Raw genomic sequence first — 10,875 nt, 5'->3', positions numbered from 1 at the left:
GGGGAGGTGAGACCCCACAGCCCACCAGCCGCCCGGGACCGGCAGCCCAAGGGCCTGCTTCCGGAGCCCCCAGAAGCCCCAGTGACCCCACGCTTGGAGACGTTGCCGGGAGCCTTGATTCTGCTTACATTACAAGCGCAAGGTGTTTATGATGTTACTAGGAACAACGATGCCGTTTTGCGTGCGCGGAGGAAGCCTGCGCCCCAGGATGGTTCACCGGTCTGTTCTCACACAATTTCCACACACCTCTAAAGATTACCATTTTAACAGCTTCTGGTATAGACAGCAAGAGGCAGTTACATTTAACAGGGCACAAATCCAATTCCCTCTGCGCTCAATTTTACCGGGCTGCAGAATCAATTTGAGCCTGTCAGGGTCTTATTCCGGAGTCTACCCATGCCGGCTCTTTTCCTCATCTCCCTGCCTGTCTCTCCTCTCTCAGGAACTCGGTCCTGCAGAGGAACATGTGCTGATACAAAGTAACAGCCTTTATCTCTTTACAACGAAATCTAATTAGGTGTAAAGGGGACACCGAGCTGGGACCAGCAGGCCTGAGGCCTGGAGGATGCTCCTGGGGGCTGCCCACCCCAGGCCACTGCCACCTCTCCAGCCGCCCCAGTCAGGAGGAGGTCTCTCCGGGGTCTTCTGGGGGTCAGCAGCGTCTGAGGCCTCGGCCCCCCGGATCTGCCACGTGGATTTTTGTCCTTGGTCAGAGGAAGCTTCTGCTGCAGTGCTAATGACACAGAGGCACAGCCACACGTCCCCGAGATGTGCGTATGTCATTGCCCCCATTTTATTTATTTTATTTACCTATGGGAAACGGGCACAGAGAGGGTGAGTAACTTGCCCCGGGTCACACAGCGAGCGTCAGAGCTGAGCGGTGCTCACCCAGAGGCAGTTTGGAGTCTCGTTAGCTCCTGGGGGCACCATGCCGTCCTGTCTCGTGCTGTGGCCCGTGGACAGCCCTTGCATTTACCCGGCCGTATCTGTCCTGTCTTCTGCTAACAGCTCCAGTGTCCCCATTTAGAGCCACCTCTGCCCTCTGGGCCAGTCATGCCCGGAGGGGACACACCCTGGTCCTGCTCTGCTGACTGGGTGGCGCCTCAGAGCTGGCGGTCGCCCTCCCCCGTCTGGAGCCCACGATCCAAGCGGCACCAACCAAAGTCGGGCCTGGGGCTCTGGCTGGGGCTGACAGGAGGGGCCCTTGGGCAGCAGGCAGGGGGGATTGGTGTGGCAGGGGGGACTGCCCGGGGTCCCCCGTGTAACTCCTGCTTCAGCACCTGCATGACTTAGTGCTTCACAGCCTGCTACTCTGTGCACGTGCCAGTGTGGGTGCGTGTGTGCGCACGTACGTGTGCACCAGTGTCTGGGTGCGAGTGGCGCTGGGCGGGCAGGACGTTCGGGGTGGGCCCTTCACATGCGCCCACGAGACTGTGCGCAGAGCTGGAGCGCTCCGAGTGATCACCTCTGAGTTAGCCCCCCATAGAGCCGCTCCGGGAAGACCCCAGGGCGGCCGTCTGCAGCACCCCACCGCCCGCCCACCCAGGCTCCCGAGATGTCTCGCCAGTCTCCCACTTAGGATCTGGCCAGAGTCGAGGGTGCTGAGGGACCCCTTAGGAGATGTGGTTGCACTCACCTCCCTGAGCCCGTTGATTTCCTCCCTCATGTCTGTTTACAGGAAAGCTGAGCCAGAAGGAGCTTCCTGGCGAGTAACCGTGTCTGGAGAGCTCGCCAAACAGAACCCAGCCCTCTGGAAGCCTGGTTGGTCGTGTTACCGCCGCATCCCAGGCATGTAGGGAAAACCTGTGAGTCTAGGGGAGGGACAGTGGGGAGGGTTCGAGGTCAGTCTGGGGCCCTGGGTCCTGGCACGTTCAGCCTCTCAGGACACAGTCCCCTAAACAAAGGAAGGTGCGGGAGTGACACTGTGGCAACTCAGAAGGTCTGGCAGCTTCCTGCCTACCCTCTTGGGAGCCCTGAATTGGCACGTAAGAAGTTCAGCTGCCCAGACTATGGTGAGGCAGGTGGGGGACCACGTGGAGGGGCCACGTGGGGAGGCCACGGCAGGGAGGCCAAGAGGGGCTGCCTCTTGCTTTGTTTGGGACCCTCGGCAGAGAACCAGCCAGGGGCTGGGGGCAAGCCGACCAGGAGGGGAGCCGGGCAGGCCCACTCTCTCCTGGGCGCTGTTCCAAAAAGCTCGGTGGTTCACAGAGGCCGCCCGGAGTTGGGCACAGCTAGCGAGCTCGGGGCCACAGGCGGGTCCGGACCCCCGGCCAGGGGCGTCCACGCGCGGACCGCGGCAGCCGGAGACCGGGCGGCCCTCTGCCCCCACTAACTGCGACCTCTCAAAGTTATTTAATTTTCGGGGGCTGTTCCTCTTCTGCGAAGTGGAGAGAACGACGGGACCCCCTCGTCGGCCTCTCCGCCTGCACACTTAACCCCGGGCACACGGGCCAGACTCAGGAGGTGTCAGCTGCTACTCCCGTCACTGGGAAAGACCATCGTCCCGGAGCAGGAGGGTAACGATGTGTCCCCAGAACGGGACAGGGGACGGACCTTCTCGTACTGAAGAGTCCTTAGTGATTTTATAACACGTGTGGGTTTTATTCCTGATGTTTCACGCGGCGGGGAGCTGCTGGGACACTGGGGCCTCGGTGGACACTGCCCCACCGGAGACGCGCAGTGTGCCAATGGGGCGGCGGGGCGGCGTCCCCGTGCGGGGCGGGGCCTGGGGGGGCGGGGCGTCAGGGCGTCCCCGTGTGGGGCGGGGCATAGGGGGCGGGGGCGGCACCGCGTCCCCGTGCGGGGCGGGGCGGGGCCTGGGAGGGGCGGGGCGGCATGGCGTCCCCGTGTGGGGCGGGGCCTGGGAGGGGCGGGGCGGCACAGAGTCCCCGGAAGGAGGCTTGCTTGTTCCCGGCCGGGCGGAGGCCCACGTGTCGCGCGACCTCCTCAGCTTTCCGCCTGGGGTCAGCTTCCGGTGGGGTTGCATTAACCGCCCCCCCAACTCCCCAGCCCGAGTCGTCCCAGCGGCCGGCTCTGTGCAGCCACGTCAAGACCCATTGACGTACTGTCCCCGTCGCTTCCCGTCTGTCCTCTCCCAGCGCTTCAGACCACGCGGTTGCCACGGCGGTGACATGACCCATAATAGTCCCTGCCTCCTCCAGTAAACGAAGGAAGGGACAGAGGTTTCCCACGGAGCGGGCAGGTGAGGGAGGGGCGGGGAGAGCGCGCCACCAGCCTCACGACCCCCCTCACGGGAGCGCAGCCCCCCTGCGGCCACCGCACCTCAGTCTGCACGCTGCTCCCACGTCCGCGTCCGCTGCTGCGAAACGTGGGCGGCACACAGTTTGCGGGTACGAGATGCAGAAGTCTCGCGGGAAGGCCGCTCTGCCGGCGGGTTCTCCAGACGCTCATTGTGACCGCCGGGCAGCCCCATCAGCTGGGACGGGCGGCGGCTGTGCTGCCAGCGCGCGCTTGGCGGCGCTTCTGTTCCAGTTAGGGGGCGAGAAGGCGGGGGTCACGGCGCAGCGCTCACGCGCGCACACGCGTGGCACCGGGGAGGCCCCTCCTTTCCCTGATGGCCCTCGAGGGAGGGCAGCACGAGGGCCGAGGAGGCCGGCTCAGCCCTCGCGCCGTCTCTCTCCTTCCCGCTCTCCGGCTCTGGCTCTTGTCCCCTGCCTCCATTTCAGGATGGGGGTGCCCCGGCCTCGGTACCGGCCGCCTGTGCTCCTCCACGACTGATGGGGCTTTAGGACCCAGGACGAGGTCAACCAGAGGTCGGGCAGGGCCCTGGGAGGGAGTCACTGCCCGAGGCCATGACCAGTGAGGCTCAGGTGTACTGACGGGAATCCGAGGTGGACAAGAGCTGAGAGAGGCAGACCCTCGGACCATCTAGGCCTCTTGGTGCAGGACTGTGGGGAGTCCTCCCAGGGCAGTGGGGAGGGCGTGGGGACCGCAGGATCGGGAAGGGGCCAGAACCCAGGCAGAGAGCAGGAGGCGGTGACACCTGGTGGCGTGTATGCCCCATGGGGCAGTGGGGGGCAGCGGGGGCAGCTCGAGGGGCTCAGGGGCAGAGCGAGCGGGAGGGAGGCTGCAGGGAAGGTCAGGAGCCTAGACGGCCCCTCACCTGCTGCCAAGGACTGTCCCTCTCCTGGCTCGGGGGTCACAGACCATGTCTCTTCCTGCCTGTGGGGTCAGCAAGCAGGATGGGGACCGTGGAGGGGGGCCAGCCTCCTGTCACTGTGGCCGGACCTCTTGGGCTGGACTCTGCTTGTGTACGGACACTGACCTGCTGCTCTTGGAGGGTGTCCTGGACCCCCACCTTCCTCGCCGTGCCCGCAGCCTGGCCCACTTCCTATCTCAGGGCTTCCACTCTCCCCGGGGTGTCCCCGCTGTGAGGGGTCCTCTCCTGTCTCTACCCGCACTGCCCTTTCTCCGGGAAGGCCAGATGCAGCCTTGCCTCCTACAGGCAGTATTCCAGGACTGCCCCAATTGTTGCCTTCTCTCCTTCCTTCTCTTCTAGGACACCTGCTCAGGCCCGGCTGACCGCACGCTTCCCGTGGGGACCCGGCTGGGCTCTCCATTTCAGGGGTGCTGCAGTGGGCTGAATAGCATACCCCCAAATTCATGTCACCTGGAACCTCAGAAGATGGTTTGGGTTGGAAATAGGTCTTTGCAGATGCAATTAGTTAAGATGGAATGGGCCCTGATTCAATGACTGGGTCCTTACAAGAAAAGACCCACAGACAGGACACATGGGGAGCGGGCCACATGGCAATGGAGGCAGAGAGGGGAGGGACACCAAGGATGGGCCACAACAGGGGCTGAGAGAGGCTGGGAGCAGGTGAGAGGGGGTGAGGGGCTGGGAGCGGGTGGGAACCGGCTGGAAGCGAGGGGGGGATGCTGGGAGGGGCTGGGAGCGATTGGGAGGAGCTGGGAACGGGTGGGAGGGGCTGGGAGCGATTGGGAGGAGCTGGGAGCGGGTGGGAGGACAAGGAGGGGCTGGAAGCGGGGCGGGGAATGCTGGGCGGGGCTGGAAGCAGGTGGGTAGGTGGCGACGGGCTGGAAGCGAGGGGGGTTGCCTGGAAGGGGCCGAAAGGGGCTGGGAGGTCTGGGAGGGTCGGGAGGGGACCGAGCTTCCATCAGAACTCCAGAAGGAGCGAGCCCTGCCGGCGCTTTGATGTTGGGCTCTGTAGTCTCTGCCCCACAAGGCACTTGTCCCAGCCCAGCGAGACTGCACAGATTAGGCGAGCCGGTTGGGGCCGCGAGTGGTGAAGTGCTGGCTCCCAGGGGACCGTGGGGACAATGACCCCTCCCCCCCGCGCGCGCGCGCAGGCTCGGCTAGTGCCGGCTGCGGCTTTCTCCTCCCTGGTGGTCCTGCGAGCGCGGACCATGCAGTGCGGGCACGAGGGTCGCTGGCACTGCGGTAGGTAGGGTGTTGGGGGGTGAAAAGAAAGTCTTAGGTCTTTTTAAATGTATATCCATTCTACTTGGAACTCGAGCTCAGTTTTAAACTTTTACTGCTTTTTAAATTTACAAGCTTTTTTTTTTTTTTTTTTAAATTTCAGAGAGAGCGTGTGCAAGCAGGGGAGAGGCAGAAAATCACAAGGAGGCACCACGTTCACCTCGGAGCGGACGCGGGGCTCAACCCCACAACCCTGGGATCATGACCTCAGCTGAAACCAAGAGTCAGAGGCTCTGGACTCCTGGGTGACTCGGCTGAGGAACAGACCCTTGATTTCCGCTCAGGTTATGATCTCGTGGTTCATGAGATCGAGCCCCATTCGAGCTCAGCTCTGCTGAGTGTGGAGCCTGCTTAGGATTCTCTCTCTCCCTTTCTGTCTGCCTCTCCCCTGCTTGTGTGCTCTCTCTCTTTCTCTCAAAATAAATAAACAAACAAAAAAAAAGACTCAGTTGACTGAGCCACGCAGGAGCCCCTGGGAATGGGTTTTTAAAATATGGAGGGAATGCGTTCCTTTCATGTCGTTTGCGAAATGCAAGTCAAGGATTCTGTTCTGCTAATTTTGCTGTGCCATTGAACAGAGTGGGTCCTGAAGGATGGTGGTCGGCAGGCCAGGCGCTTCCGTCACCCGTTCTGGGCCCTCCCTGGTGTGGCCCCTTCCACTGAGGCGGTTGTGAGGCAGCTCTGTGTTTCCACTTTACATCAGCGTCCCCGCTGCTCTTGCAAACACGAGCTCAGCACTCGCGGTCTTAACACACCCCGGACCGAGCTCCTGCACATCCCTCAGAACCCCTTGCTCCCCACCCTCCCCATCTCAGGAAATGGCTCCCCAAGGTGTGGGTTGGGTCATCCTTGATTCTGTCTTGTCTCACCTTCTGTGTCTCATCGTCAGAAAATCCTGTCGGGTCTATTTGCAAAGTATACTCAGAGCCAGACCAAGGGGCACCCCTCCACTATGGCCCCTTGGTGATGAGAGGGAGGGGAGGCGGGCTGGGAGGGGGAAGGGAAGGGGCAGGCCAGTGGGACGTCTGTCCGTGCTCCTCTCCTGCCTCCCGTGTCCCCTCCCCATGTCCGGTCCCCCGTGCTGGCCTGGATGCAGCCATAGCCCTGCACACCTAGCACAGCGACGTGCCCTGCAAACCCCCAGGGGTGAAGCAGTTCGGCCGGGAACCTCCCCCACCTGCTGGCAGGCATCCAGCTTCACCAGCTTACATGACTAGATCACCCTGGATGTTATCTGACCCGGTGTCAGCCAGCGGTCGAGGGTCATGGCCTCCGGGACATGTGGGCGGGCTGCCTGCCCCTGGCCCGTGGTGTTCCTCCCCTCCCTGAGGTCACCTGCCCACCCTACAGGCCGAGAGGGCATTCCTGGAACGGGCTGCAGGCTGGGAGGGGACAGGAGCGGGCTGCTAAGGGTCACCCAAGGTTCACGGTCAGAACAGGAGCAGGGAGTTCTTGCCGCAAGCGCTTATTAAGCACCTACTGTGTGCCAGGCACTGTTCTTGGTGCCCTCTGCCGTAGATTCCAGGCGGGAGCAAATGTGAAAACGAGATAACCCATCATCGGAAAGTGTCACTGGGCCCACGCCCAGATGGCTACTCCCTGGGCTGACGGCTGGGAGCTCCTCGGGGCCTGGCTTCAGGGGGGCACCTTCACGTGGAAGGCTCATCCCAGCCGCCCTAGGTTGCCCCTAAGTTGTCGGGCCGGTCTGACCTTTTAGAGGGCAGACCAAACGCACACCCCAGCCAGCGTGCAGACGGGCTTTGCAGCCGCGGCTTGGACCTGGCCCCAGAGGGGGCACAGTGTGAGCTGTCCGCCCTCTTCACGGCCCCTAGGCTGCCTTGATGACGTCCTCTTGAAAATGCAGTACCTAGACTTGGTTTAAAACATTTTCTTTAAAGCAATACAAAAGAGGAAACGATGAAAATAGCCCGTTTTCCCTGCCGATGCCTGGCCCCCTGCATGGAGATGACCGCCATGTCCAGATTCACAGGACAGTGGACCTTTTGCAGCCCACACCAGGTCCACGTGGAACGTCTACCCCCTCGTGGGCTTCGGGAGGCTCGCGGGTGACGGGGCCTGGCAGGTGCTTGCAGAGGCTTCTGCCCGCTCCAGGGCTGCGAGGGTGTGGACTCATCGCAGGGCCTGTGGTGTAGATGCCACTGGCCCCTGCCCGCAGAGGAGGTCGTGGGGCCGGAGCAGCTGATGAGCCCCCGTGGTCACGCAGCCCGCGGGAGGCAGAGCAGGGATGTGAGGGTCTGCAGCCCCGGGGGAGGCTCTGGCTCCGGACACTCCCCGGGTGCACGTCGGATGCTCTGCGGGCTGGGGCTCTCTCGCCTGCTGTGCCCAGACACAGACGACGCACCTGCTGGCCAGCAGCTCACGGGTCCTGCCGCCCCCCCCCCCCCCGCCCGGCCTCCTCTGCCCGCCCAGGGCTGCCCCAGGGCACCTGCCTCTGTCCTTGTCTCTCCTCTGCGGGCTGCGAGGACAGGCCTGCAGGTTGGCAAACTCGGAGCGTGGGCCCGGTTCACGGCCTGGGCACCTGGCGGGCGCCAGTGGACGCCAGTGCTCGGTGGGCCCACAGCACCCAGTTTTCACGCCTGGTCCCGACTGGATTAACAGAGGGAACCGGGGGCTCCCCCTCCCATGTCCACCTGACAAGGCGCACCAGACTGGGCTCCAGTCTGAACGGCTCACTTCACGAGGACGGGGCAGGTAGCCCACGGGGCTTAGGGGAGCAGACGGCCCGCCCCACAGGAAGAGCTTGCTGACAGCGTAGGGCCCCCGTGTGCCCCTGGAGGCGGGGCCCGTCAGACCTCCAGCTCCAGGCCAGCAGTAACCAAGCCCCGCGGGTGCGCCCCTGCGGGCGCCCGACGCGGTTCCCGCCCCCGGGGCGCCAGCACACCGCACGGCCAAGCGTGACACCTAGCGGACAGACGGGACATGGCTCCTAGTGGTCTGGCAGGCGGGGCTGAGCCTCAATCCTGGAGGAGCCTCAGCCTGGGAGGAGCCTTAGTCCTGGGAGGAGCCTCAGTCCTGGGAGGAACCTTAGTCCTGGGAGGAGCCTCAGCCTGGGAGGAGCCTCAGCCTGGGAGGAGCCTTAGTACTGGGAGGAGCCTCAGCCTGGGAGGAGCCTCAGTACTGGCAGGAGACACAGTCCTGGGAGGACCCTCAGCCTGGGAGGACCCTCAGCCTGGGAGGAGCCTCAGCCTGGGAGGAACCTTAGTCCTGGGAGGAGCCTCAGCCTGGGAGGAGCCTCAGCCTGGGAGGAGCCTTAGTCCTGGGAGGAGCCTCAGTACTGGCAGGAGCCTCAGTACTGGCAGGAGACACAGTCCTGGGAGGAGCCTCAGCCTGGGAGGACCCTCAGCCTGGGAGGAGTCACAGTCCTGGGAGGACCCTCAGCCTGGGAGGAGCCTCAGCCTGGGAGGAGCCTCAGTCCTGGGAGGAACCTTAGTCCTGGGAGGAGCCTCAGTCTGGGAGGACCCTCAGCCTGGGAGGAGCCTCAGCCTGGGAGGAACCTTAGTCCTGGGAGGAGCCTCAGCCTGGGAGGAGCCTCAGTACTGGCAGGAGACACAGTCCTGGGAGGACCCTCAGCCTGGGAGGAGCCTCAGCCTGGGAGGAGCCTTAGTCCTGGGAGGAGCCTCAGCCTGGGAGGAGCCTCAGTACTGGCAGGAGACACAGTCCTGGGAGGACCCTCAGCCTGGGAGGACCCTCAGCCTGGGAGGAACCTTAGTCCTGGGAGGAGCCTCAGCCTGGGAGGAGCCTTAGTCCTGGGAGGAGCCTCAGTACTGGCAGGAGCCTCAGTACTGGCAGGAGACACAGTCCTGGGAGGACCCTCAGCCTGGGAGGACCCTCAGCCTGGGAGGAGCCTCAGCCTGGGAGGACCCTCAGCCTGGGAGGAACCTTAGTCCTGGGAGGAGCCTCAGCCTGGGAGGACCCTCAGCCTGGGAGGAGTCACAGTCCTGGGAGGACCCTCAGCCTGGGAGGAGCCTCAGCCTGGGAGGAGCCTCAGTCCTGGGAGGAACCTTAGTCCTGGGAGGAGCCTCAGTCTGGGAGGACCCTCAGCCTGGGAGGAGCCTCAGCCTGGGAGGAACCTTAGTCCTGGGAGGAGCCTCAGCCTGGGAGGAGCCTCAGCCTGGGAGGAGCCTCAGTACTGGCAGGAGACACAGTCCTGGGAGGACCCTCAGCTTGGGAGGAACCTTAGTCCTGGGAGGAGCCTCAGCCTGGGAGGAGCCTCAGTACTGGCAGGAGACACAGTCCTGGGAGGACCCTCAGCCTGGGAGGACCCTCAGCCTGGGAGGAGCCTCAGCCTGGGAGGAGCCTCAGTCTGGGAGGAGCCTCAGCCTGGGAGGAGCCTCAGTCCTGGCAGGAGACACAGTCCTGGGAGGACCCTCAGCCTGGGAGGAGCCTCAGCCTGGGAGGAGCCTCAGCCTGGGAGGAACCTTAGTCCTGGGAGGAGCACTCAGCCTGGGAGGACCCTCAGCCTGGGAGGAACCTTAGTCCTGGGAGGACCCCCAGTCTGGGAGGAGTCTCAGCCTGGGAGGAGCCTCAGCCTGGCAGAACCTCACTCCTGGGAGGAGCCTCAGCCTGGGAGGAACCTTAGTCCTGGGAGGACCCTCAGTCCTGAGAGGACCCTCAGTCTGGGAGGACCCTCAGCCTGGGAGGAGCCTCAGTCCTGGGAGGAGCACTCAGCCTGGGAGGACTCTTAGTCCTGGGAGGAGCCTCAGTCCTGGCAGGAGACACAGTCCTGAGAGGACCCTCAGCCTGGGAGGAGTCACAGTCCTGGGAGGATCCCTCAGACTGGGAAGACCCTCAGTCCCGGGAGGAGCATTCAGCCTGGGAGGAGCCTCAATCCTGGGTGGACCCTCAGTCTGGGAGGAGCTTCAGCCTGACCGTGTCCAAGGGTTCATGCCTCTCACAGAACCATCTATTTGTTGGGGGATGAGACATGGGAAGATAGGCTGCATATGTTAGAAGCAACCACCACAGGCTTCGGGATTCACCTTTCCTTGGGGAGAAATAGTGGAAGCCTGGCCACTTGGGAGACTGAGTCCTGTCCCCAGACCCACGGGCACTCGGCTGCGCTCTTCACCCAGGGTGTGCGTGCCCTGGCCTGAAGATGGGGGGGGGGGTTGAGACCCTCACCCAGGGTGTGGGGGCTGTTCCAGGGGTTCATCCAGGTGGGTCAGGGCTGGCAGGAGGGGCATCCCCAGGCTGGGATGCATGGCTTGCTCTGTGTTGCCAGGAGGTGTCTGAGGAGACTTTCCCAGCCTCCAGCCCCAGACGGGCTCCCGCTCAGGTCATCACCAGACGCCGGCAGCCTGTTCTTCCCCTGTCCTTCCCGCCTGGTCTGTTCCTGTTTCCACCCGGGTCTTGAATGGATGTGTCAGAGCTGCGTTCAGCCCACCCTGTGCCTT

The 10,875-nt window shown here is 63.6% G+C and overlaps 1 long non-coding RNA gene across 1 annotated transcript; it reads right to left on the bottom strand.

Annotated features, from left to right (window-relative positions):
• Positions 1-249: 249 nt before the first annotated feature.
• On the bottom strand, positions 250-3,353 carry LOC116738403. Its single transcript, XR_004344297.1, has 3 exons — positions 3,283-3,353; positions 1,637-1,811; positions 250-810 (listed from the first exon to the last, which is right to left on the bottom strand). It is a non-coding gene; the product is annotated as an uncharacterized LOC116738403 (long non-coding RNA).
• Positions 3,354-10,875: the final 7,522 nt, after the last annotated feature.

This window comes from Lynx canadensis, chromosome D3, assembly GCF_007474595.2.
Source record: "Lynx canadensis isolate LIC74 chromosome D3, mLynCan4.pri.v2, whole genome shotgun sequence".
Taxonomy (NCBI): Eukaryota; Metazoa; Chordata; class Mammalia; order Carnivora; family Felidae; genus Lynx; species Lynx canadensis.
Note: the sequence above shows the minus strand (reverse complement) of the source record. Positions and strands in the feature narration are given on the sequence as shown.